Below are 11,805 nucleotides of genomic sequence, written 5' to 3'. Positions count from 1 at the left end.
CCCTATGGAGGTTTTGATTTGGAAATTTGGTTACAAATCCTCCTCTGCTAATTGACCTGCTTCAGCTTTCCTTCAAGCAGAGTTTTAACTAAGGGAGCTCTTGCACAAGACAAGCCAGAAAGAACACAGCATGTAAGTGAATAGCAATCATCTTTTTCCTCCTCAAAAAAACCCAGCAAAAGATCCTTCTCTCCATGCAGCCATCTCTGACCCACAGATGGACTCTGATCTCCAGTAATAAATACAGCATGCAGCAGCAAGACATCCATCTGAAGTTTTTCACAGCTCCACCATTTCACTGAATGCTTCAGAGAAAGTTACTCACCATAAGTTTTCTTTCCCATGCTTGTTGCATGTCCTCATCAAGATCTTTTACCCATTCTAATGAAACCATGACAAGCTCCTCTGCTTCAGAGGCTTCCTCTTGCTGAAAAAGAAAATAAATTCCAAAACAACCTCCCCAAACTCCAGCATTTTTAGTGCTCATCTAGAACAACTCTGCCCAGAATTCCCCAGGATATAAATTAGTGTTAGAGTAGCTAAGTGATAGAGTAGCCAAGTAATCTTGTTAAACTGTGATCCCCCTCCAATCTCAAACTATTCTTATTTTTCCAAAAGGAGTAAACAATCTGATTATCAATGCCTGATTAAATTGCTGATCAAAGACAACACCCTTATCCATGTAAGCTTTGCCACTGACCAGGTTTTGCATGATAGTCTTGAATTTTTCTCCTGCATATTCAGGCCCTTGTAGCAAAAGCAGCACTTCACGGTCCAGTGTTTCATCCAGGGACGTCCATTCAGTCCTGATAATCTTTGAAGAGACAGAAGAGCCAGCTAGTTTGTTTTGACATCCCCTTGTTACAAACCAGCATCAGTGACATTTAGACTTCCCTGAAGTAGCCTTGTTCTGTATTTACCAGAAGGTCAGAGCTACTGAAACTTGAGGCTTGGAAAAACCATTTCAAAACCATCACATCAATGAAGATTAAAAAAAAAAAAAAAAGGCAAGCTGCTGAGTGATCCAGTGTAAATATTCATGTCAGGGTAGGCAAGAGGAAGTCAGTAATTAGTTATCTTTATTCAGAGGAGTCTTTACAAAGTGATGAATAAGCAGAGCCCTTGCTTACAGGTGACTCGGTGGAATCGTGTCTCACTGCAGTGTTTGAAGGGCAAACAGTGACTCACTGGGGCTCTGGGGAGCTGTAATATGGGATGATACATTAACTCTTCAAAGCTGCCTAGCCAAGCCCACCTCTCCTTTCTGGGCCTGAAGTTTTAGCCTGTTTGTACACTTTTATTGTCGTTGCTATATATGCTAACTTTTTGCAAATGCACCTTGTACAAAAATAAATGTAAATCATTTAGCAGCATCTCTCTGCTGTCATCTCTGCCGCACAGCTTGTAGCTGAAGGGAGAGCAGAACACAGGGAACAATGGAATTCCATGGACTGTCTAAGGAAATAGGAACAGAATAGCTCAGTTTAAAATCAGAACCAAAGCCATAATTTTATCAGGATGCTTTGCCGAAACTGGTATAAGAGAGCTTCAACAATACCCTATACTTGCAAAAATTATCAGTGATGGATTGATAAGGGGAGGGATCATGCTGCTGTTGGAGAATGCAAAGATTTGCCTGATTCCTTGATCCCCAAATTAAAAATTCTGAGGATGTGAAGCACAATGTTTCCTGACAAACTGGCGCCAGTGAGGAAGTGGCAGGTGAAGTTCCTGACAAAGAACACAACTGAACCTGGAAAGATCTGACAGTCAGTCACTTTATACCATACAAACCCAGTCCCACTTTTTAAAGTCAGGGGCTTCTGACACACCTCTTCTAGCAAGGTGTTTGTGGAGATCTCTCCTTCAAGTGGAGATACCCCTCAAAGTTATTTCTCAAGGCTGAAGATTTGCCCATGGGTCAAATCACTCAACATGAGTGAGTAATTTACTATTTAACAATTATTAGCTTGGGAATCATTGGTTTAATAGCTAGTGCACTGTACAAGTAGTTATAAATAATTCTGATTAAAGTCTTTTAGTTGAAGCATTATCTTCTATATTTACATAAATATCTTATTTTATTCATTGAAATATATTTGATTTGTCATCAGCAATGCTTATCAGAGTTTCTTAACAATACATTAGATCAGGACCCAATAATATGCTCATTTTAATGCTTAATTTCCTTTCTGACTACATTTGACTTGAAAGAAAAAGAAGTCTCCTCTTTCACAACTGAAAAAATCATTGTTCACATCTGGTGTAGGCAGTACAAAAAGCAGACTATCAGCTAGTTTCTGCAGCATAAAAGCCTTTATATACTGGACAACTGATACCTTCTCCCATCAGTCTGTTCTGCCAGCCAAATGCATGAACCAGCATGAACCAGCATGAACAAGCTCCTCCAGATCTACTTTGTAGAGCAGAGGGGGGTTAGAACTGAATGATCCTTAAGATTCCTTCCAATCCAGGACATTCTAGGATACTATGAGCTAATATTTTATATCTACAAGTGTTTGCTCTTCTCAGGACTTTCTCCAAGGTGCTTGGAGCAATATGGCAACCTTCTCATTCTGTGCTTACATGCTAGGATTAATGGCTTCAAATTCCAGAGTTACATAATTATCTACAGGGAATGAGCTTTGTTCTGCCTCTGATGAAGCAAGGCAACTGGGAAGAGATTAAGGTTTAATTCATACCTCAGAAGACTGTGCAAGCTCCAGTTCACAGTGCAGTGAATTCATCTCTTCAGGAATATTGCTGTTAAATTTACACAATGGGAAACTCAGCCCATTCCTAAAAAGAGCAGGAAAAATTATGCATCAGGCCAGTCTGGATTTCTAATGAACTGCCTTTCCTGGGATTTGGCCACAATACTCACGAGATCAGCTCTTGCTGCATGCATTGGATGTTCTCCAGCAGTTTATTTCTTTCAGCCTTCAGTATCTTAAACATCCATGGGGTTTGGTTAGAGGTTGACTTTGCCATGTGGAATCAGCACAGGCCAAACCAAACCCAACCCATACCTCTATTATCGAGGAACACTCCACAATGGTTAACTTGAGATCCTTGATGTCCTGCTCCTTCTGCAGAGATTGTTGAGAAAAGAAGAACAACAAAAAATTTATATTTGAGCCTTCATCACAGCAGTAAAATGTATGATTTAGCTTGAGCAGCAGCCTGATTATGACATAAAAATCGTTGTGAATTTAAAAGAGTACAGTGAATTACCTTGCATATTAAGTAATAGAAAGCCCTCAGATGACCTTTCCTACCTGAACTCTGAAATTAAGGAGACAAGTCCTCTTTTCCAGGTGCTATACTTTAATTTATTACTCACCTGGTTTTAGGTCCAACAGACTAAACTAGACAGAAGTGCTCTAGTTTTATCTTAAAATATGGTTTCTATTACATGCTCACCTGAGTTTTAATCCCAACTGACCCTTTGAACAAGTTGCAATGCTCTGAGTTTACTTATTCTTCATTATTAGAGTGTAGCACTCTGTAGATTAAATACAACCTAACAAAGGCTGAAAAAGAGTCACCCTTCATGGTAGGACTGAGGAATTGGTAGAAGAACCAATTTCTTGGTTCTTCTGCTTTCTTAGCAGCTAGCAATGAGCTCCAGTCAGCTTACGCCATTCCAATAAAAGACACTGCACAGACAGCAGAGAATTCATAAAAGAAAACAGGAATTCAGAGTAGGAGCTCTTGTCCTCTCACACTTCTATGAGTTCTTCCTACTCTCTTTTTAAAAATCATTGAGGTTTTTGAAAGAGTTGAAGTGCACAGAAAGCTAGGCAGGAAAAGTGAGGTTGAAGAATCAGATTATCCTAATTCCAACAAGTCAAGTCAGTTTTCCACACCAATTTCTTCAAAATTATACCAACCACTCACATTTATCCACGTGTAATCTAGTGGTCTACTTTCAAAATCCCCATTTAGTCAAGAGACAAAGAGTGTATTGCTGAAATAAAATGATACTACAGAGCTCACAAAAGCTTTGAATCATTCAAGGAGAAGAAAGTGAAAGCTATTTTTAAGAAAAGAATTTAATAAATCTGTGCCCTTAAGCTGCTCCTGGAAAAACAACCAACTGAACCAAAACTATTAGAACACTCAGCTACAAAGTTATCAGCTGGATCACACCAAAGTTCAGTTCTCTTTTTTAGTATTTGAATTCAAATGCAGCCACCTTGCAGGGAGCCCAACAGTCAAATATTTTATCAGGAGATGTATAGCATGTTCTGCTAAGTAGAAACTCCATTGGCATAGAAGGCTCTTTGCATAAGTCATTAATCCAGAGAATGCCAGCACATTTGTATGGTCTTCTGTCTTTGTCTTCTAGTATAAAATGCATGTTTAAAAACATCAGAAAAGTTCACTCCTCAGTAAAGCCTAGATAATTATACCTCAGCAATAAATGGACAAATTTCCTTCTCCATTGGACTCCAAGTCACCATTTCTAGTTTGACAAACAATTTCAGTGAAAGACATGAATGGAAAGACCTTCTATAGGTCTCTGCTGAACAAAGTAGCCTTTAGAAGTTTCTGGATGTTTTGTTTGAAGTTTACAAGTTTGTTTTAATAGGCTGTGTTAAAAAAAAAAAGCAAAATCCTGAAACCTTTAGTTATGCTGACTCATAACCAGGTCCTAAAGTAGAGCTCGCCTACTTTGAAGCCATTTATAGGATCAGGTTCTGCAGTGTGAGAAGAGTAGAAGTAAAAGTGCCACAGTGAATACTACTGCCTTGTCTTTTTACAAATCATCCCATCAGTACAGACTGGGACCCTGGGCCAGTGGAAGCTGCCCCTGCCCATGGCAGGGCGCTGGAACAAGGTATCATTAAGGTCCCTTCCAACCCAAATTATCCTGTGATTGTGTGGTTTTTAGTTAGTAATGAAGTAAAAACAACTAACCTGGATCAGGCTTGCCTCTTTATTCACCACAGTGCTCTCAGAGATATGTGCTTGGATCTGAAGAACGAAAAGATCAAAATTAAGCCCAGCTGTTAGTACAGACTATGATAAAAGTCTGTTCCCATTTCCTGCTAGGAAGGGAAAAAATTATCAGTGTTCCTTGCTTAGAAAAATCAAAGTTGTCTTTGAGTACCTTGCATGGTGTTTGTTTCAAAGTACAGATCTTATACCCAGCAAAGAGTGAAAGCATTCTCAACTTTTAGTCACCTTTGTTTCCTCTCACCTGTCCAGGTCAATATTTTCAGCAACATCTCGCAAAGCATGACCTTAATGTATTTTCTTGAATAGTGAGAGAAAGGTATCCAAAAAAAGCTTAACTTGGAGGAAAGAATGAATTTGAGGATTGCTTCTCTCAGCCTAGATTTTAGCCTCCAGACAGCAACGTTCTTAGTGAAAGATGTCACACTCAAACTACTATCTCACTGCAGTCCTTCAACATAGAGAGGTTCAGGGCTGTTTGCCTTCCAGCAGCAGAAATTCCCCCTTCACTAGACCCAAGTAAAGTCCAGGTTGATTTTTCATTCCTCTCAGCTCTGAAATGCTTACTTGAAGCTGTGCTGCATTTTTAGACAACTCCAAAATCTTCTTTTGCAGCCTGTTGGTGTCCATGCTGTTCCTAATAATCTAAACAAGACACAGTGTTTAGGCACAGCTGAATAGATTGACAGCTTCTCCTTGAAGAAGCCAGGCAAAAATGACATCTCCACCCCCAAGCTGCTGCCTACTCTCAAGCACTACCAGCACTTTTGCACATACATTGCATGTGTTTGCCCCACCAAAATTGCTTCTGCTTCTTTTCCCACCCAGAGAACTGGTAAAAGAGAAAACCCCTCAAAATGTTAATTTATAACCACTACCAGATCTGGAAAGCTAAAGAAAAGTCAGCCCTGCAGAATGAGAATTGTTTTCAGAAAAATGTGGTTTAATACCTATTTGGACTAAGGAGCTTTGACAGAAAGACTGATCTTAAGGTGATTCTTTTCTTTATTGTTTGATTTAACCTGTTTCTCCATTTCCCCCAAATAGTCAATACAGTCTGTAAGCAAGCATCAAAACATTTTATCACCTGATAAAAACTGATTTATAAAATATGTTCTCTAATGCAGTAAAAAAATAATAAAAAATGAATAGCTCTTCTCTGTATTAAAAAACAAGCCTAGAGATACTCTGCTAATGGAGCTGCATTCTCCTGTAGGTCCTTGGCCAGTGTCAATGGATCCATCTGTTAGTGGAGACCACACCCACTGATATTTTAATATTTTTATTATGTATTTTTGGTGTTACAGCTCCATACAAGATTCCTCCTTTGGATCTTAAGGGAGGAAAACAGAAGTGAATATGAAATGATAAAGTGTTGGATGGAGATTGTTTCAATATAGAGTTTGTGTATTTATAGCTGTGGGAATCAGAAATACATGGAATTTGCCTATAAATCTTGGAAAAAAGGTGGTTGGGGGGAGAAGGAGTTTGTCTCTGTCCCTTTGCTTCCCTAACCTCAGATTCTTACTTACCCAGCAAGTGGACAATGAACCACAGTGCAACCTCAAGATACAAAGTTCTATGAAAAATCAGCCCTTTAAAATGTTTGATATATTGGTGACCTAATTAGCATGCAAGGCCTCAAAGTCTGACAAACATTTCATTTCCTTATGGCAAATTTTAGCTAGGAAAGAACATGTCAAATCATGTTTTATTTTACCTCTTCCTGGAGAGAAGTAACTTTGATGTTGAGAGACTGATTTTCTTTTTCCTTTTAGGGAAAAATAAAAAAACCAAAATAAATAATAGAAAAAAAACACAGAGGTGGTTTTAGCATGTAAAGTTCAAGAGCCAAAAAGCAACAGACCACAAACACATCCAGAGCGGAGTGTTGAATCCCTTTGTTTCAGAGAGCACACAAAAAGGGGAGAGCTGAGGCTGGTGCAGCTCATGAGCCTCCACTGAAGGTACAGGAAAGTTCTTACTTCTGATTTTCAACAGCCTGAGCAGCCACACCACTGTTACAGCAAGGTGTGAGGTGCTGTAAAAGGGAAACAGGAAGGGAGAGCACCTACCAGCTGTTTGTTCTGACAAAGAATCTGCTCTCTCTTCTCTTCTGACAGGTTCAGGTTGCTTCTTGCTTCCTCTAGCTCTTCTTCCAGGGATTTGGCCTTCAACACAGAGAGCTGGATACTGCACAGGGGGAAGCAAATCCAGAGAAACTTTAGCCAGTTAATGCTAATTGTTTAGATAGGTTGAAAATAGAGTATTTTTAGAAGCCACCAGGGACTTATTTTTTGGCACAGACACTTAACAGAAGAGCAACAATCAAGTTTAAACCCATCATTTCTGTCCAGGAAGCAAAAACTCATGGTTCTACTTCCTATTTGTAACCCCTTTCCACTCTTACAGTGAGGGATGAAACCCCATCCAAGATAGGTGGATGCAAACAAAGCTATGGTAAAAATTAAGCTTGATTTTCTTTTATTCAGTGCATTAGCTGGGAAACTCAAATTGGAAAACCTAAACCACTACACACAGTTAAATATATCATGTTACCTGAGCACAAATTCATCTTTACAACACTTCATGGCTTACAGTAGGGTAAACCATTTCAGCTGAGTATTCAATGATGAGCTCTGTAACATTTTCTTACCCTCATCTGATAAACCCCAAACCATGTAGTAAAGCAACAGGCAAGGCCCTTTTCCAAGCTATCCTGATCCTGCAGAGCATCCCAGAGCATGCGGTCCCACATAAGGGCACATGTCCCATGCCAGCTTCCCTGCAGAACTCCTGCCTTAATCTCCCCTGAAAACCCTGGGAACAGCTTGGCAGCTGACCAAACCATATCACAGTGTAATTAATTAGGACAGATGAACAGAATGAAAAATGGGCTTGTACTCATGGCACTGATGTCTCCTCAGGCTACCTCAGGCTACAGAAAGGCTGTACAAGTGACACAACTCACCTCAGTCCATCAAATGAGTAGCAAAATAGCTTTTAGACACTCATTTCTCCTCTGCTTGGCAACAAGAATGTGGTCTAGGATTGGAAGCCTTCCAGTGCTTGGCTCTTATCTTGGTAATATTAGGCTTTTTATTTTAATGTTGTTGTTTTGTTTGTTTGCCTTAGCCTGAGATACTTCCTGTGTGCACCCACACCACCACATGCTGCAGGAACCTGACTCTGTGATGACTGATTTTATAAGAACCAGAAAGGACGGAGCAGAACATCAGGCAGGAGAGTTAAACCTTACAGATATTACATAAAGCCAAGAAACTACTGTGATGAAGCAATGGTGAAGAGAAAAGCATGAAAGCAAGACTGGAAAATCAAAGCTCTGCCCATGGTAGGCCTGGTGCCATCAGGGTCCCCCACCTTTTTAATTTTTGATGTAGATGCTCATTATCTACCAGGAGCTTGCTGTTGGCCTCATCCACAGCTTCTATGGTGAGCTTCAGCTTGTTGTTCTCCTCCTGCAGCTTCTGGTTGTTGTACTGCAGGTCCGCAACACAGGTTATCAAGTCAGAGGTCTCCCTGCCAGGAAAGAGTGAGAAAGGTGATTTCATCTACTTCAGACTTTAAAACATCCTACTGCACTGATTAGAGGTGAGAGGAGAGCCCAGCTTGTGATACTGCGGTGTCCAGTCATTTATTCTGCACAGATATAGGAGAGCATCTCCAAGTCAACTCTCTAGTTTTAAAGGCACCAAAGAAGTTTTGGTTTTAAGCACTTTTTCTGTCAGAAAGTGCCACAGCTGGATGTCTGCATGAGAGTGCTTTAACATTTTGCTAGTTACCTCATGGGCCAACTAACAATGCCTCTGTATTCACTCTGCAATTTCTGGGTCCTTTCTTCTCCCCCAGGCCAACCTCCACTTGATGCTTTCAACCAAAACTTGAATAAGGATCATTCTTTTGAGAATCTGAGAAATTATAGGGAAGCATTACAGAGCAGATGTTGGATTTCTGACTAGGCATAAACTGCAAATTATACTTCTGCTCCTCCTTAGGTGCTTTGCCATTAGCAGAGTCCAAATCACAGACATTACTAGTACTACAAAAAAACCCTCAACAAACTGCCTATCATAAGAAAGATAGGCCAAAACAAAACCCAAGATAAGATTCTCAGGACAGTATGTCTTCTTATTGTCAGACAACTAAGAATTTGGTGGAGACATGGAACTAGTTTAAACAGGGAAAGACATGACAAACATCTGACCACAGATTAAAAAGGCAAATGGGCACAGAAACACCAAGGTAGCAGTGGTAAAAAACACTGGTTTTATTTTAAGTCTGAGTAGAACCTGTGAAGAAGAAGGTGACAGCATCAAGAGCTCCTGCAGACTGATGTGAGCATTAAAATCTGCAATAATAGCATTCCACAATAAAGGTTCTTGGAACTTCTGTCAAGTGGTTCAAAGATAGAAGTACATTATTCTGAGAAAGAATTGCTTAAATGGACTCACATGTCTCCTTTAGATACATCACCCCCAAAGGCCTCCAGGCTTCCTGATGTAACATCCATCCAGACATGGGTCTTTTTGGCTGAAAGAGGTGTGAGGTTTGGTTATAGAACAAGAAAGAGCAGCTTTCCTGAACAGAAACAGACTATAATGTTCTGCACCTTCAGAGATGTTTTTAGGTGCTAGAAGTTCCAGGTCTTCTGTGCTTGCTGATGATTCTCCAGTAGCACCTTCTTCCCTGAAAGAAAAAAAGCATCAAAGGTCACAAAGTCAGCAGGAAACTGGGCTCTTTACCAGCTTTGTGACACTTCTAAAACTTTAGCCAAATGCAATGTTTTTGGCATGGTGTCCCAACACCATTTTCTTTCCAGAGGCACAGGGGAAATTTATAATCTCCTGTTTTCACAGAAGACTTATGAGATAGATTGATTAAAATGCTGCTACCATTTTCTCTTACAGTCTTCAATCCACTCTCCCATGATGGTGTGATACTTTTCCAGGTCCAAAGAGATATCTTTGTGCTCTGGGTCAAGCATGTTGCACAGCTCTTCAAGACCACTGTCCTCTGATCCCCGGCTGGTCGTTTGTCTCAAATAATCAACTATCTTGGACACTGCCACTTTTCCTAAAGCAGAAACAGGGGTCAAACTCCAAAGCCTGGCAAGGCACCATAAAAAACTATAAAAGGCCATACTACTGAACTGCATTGAGTCCAACTGCCCTCAAGATCAGCAGACAAGAAACTGATTCCTGTAGTTAGAGTGTGATCTTGGAAAAAAAAAAAGTAGTTAGAGCTCTTTTTTGTTGGGTTGAGATTTTTTTTTGTAGTGGTGGGTTTCTTTCTGTGTAAAAATCCAGTTTACTAGTTTTGTGGACTTCAGTTTAAGAGGAACAGAAGTTGACATGTGTTACTAATCCTTGCTTTCAGGGCCAGGCTGGATGGGGCTGTGAGCAACCTGGGATAGGAAATGTGTCCCTACCCACAGCAGGAGGATGGAAATTGAATGGGCTTTAAGGTTCTTTCCAACCCAAATCATTCCACAATTCTACCACTTTTAGTCAAATCTGGGGTGGGACTGGGAGGAATTGTCTCTTGCTCTGCAGTTTTCCAAGTTTCCCACAGGATAAAGGCTGAAAGAAAGAAATAGTTGTTTGCAATAAGGGCACCATGCAAAAGAGGCACGGGCATTTCCACATTTATACTTCACCTGCCACAACACAGGCACCTACATGTCTCAGGGACCAAAACATGATCTGAACCATGGAAATCTGTTGAGAGGAGAACAAAAAAGCAATGAAAAAACCCTGGCAAACCTGTGTGGTTGGTGTCACATGCACAGAAAATGGTGGTCAGCAGGTCCTCTTCACAGATCAAGCTCACATCATACATGTTGTTGCCTTTGTACCCCAGAGTTTGTCTCCCTCCTGTGGGGGATAAAATCTGTTATTGCCCATCTTTATTTGCTCATGGTAACTTTCATTCCAGATGACTGAAACAACAAAACTAACTAACCAGCTTCCCCTCCAATAAAAACAGCTTTCACTGCTAAACAGCTGGTTAAACAACAGGAACTAGTCATAGCTGGAGCTTCTGGACTGGGAAGTATTCCATGCATCTACCTTTATACATGTATTTTTGTAAAAACTTGTTTATTTTTCTATGGAGTAAATATATGAAACAGGACACTTGAAGAGGCCAGGTATTTCTTTCCTCCCCCCAGATATATAGTATTAAGAATACAATATTATGTATTCTTAACTATTAAGAATTAATACTATTTATGCTATTAAGAAAACAATCCCCAAAACAAACATACAAAAAAAAAACCCCAAACCACAAAAAAACCAAACTAAGAGCAACATCCAGTCTCCTGTACCTTCAAAAACTGTCTGATAGACAATACATAGGCTAAATTAAGAGCCAAATAAAATTTGGCTATTAAAAACAATGTTATAGTACTAGCCAAAGAGTAGTCTCAGTCTCAAACTGTTTAGAACACCTTTATCTCTTAAACCAAAAATAAATTAGCAAATATGAAAAAGTTTTTGCCTTATCAATTCCTCACTTTTTACACTGATATTAATATTTTTAGAGAAAATTTAAGATTTGCCTCAGCTCTTTTTGCAGTCTTCTAACATTTGAGCGCTACTAAAATATGTTGTTATAAGTGGTAAATAAATTTAATCTACACAGGCTGAATGTTCAGATGTCTAGGGTTATGAATGAGGGGGTGTTTTTCTTCAGGATTTTTACCTCTTTCACTTGAAAGAAATGTCTTTGGCATAGGAGGTTGGACCACAGCACTTGCTGGATTTTTTTCAGATGTGAAGAAATAATTTGGACTTGATGTCAGATACTTCTGCTTGGGCTGCA

Source organism: Poecile atricapillus, chromosome Z, assembly GCF_030490865.1.
Source record: "Poecile atricapillus isolate bPoeAtr1 chromosome Z, bPoeAtr1.hap1, whole genome shotgun sequence".
NCBI lineage: Eukaryota > Metazoa > Chordata > Aves > Passeriformes > Paridae > Poecile > Poecile atricapillus.
Note: the sequence above shows the minus strand (reverse complement) of the source record.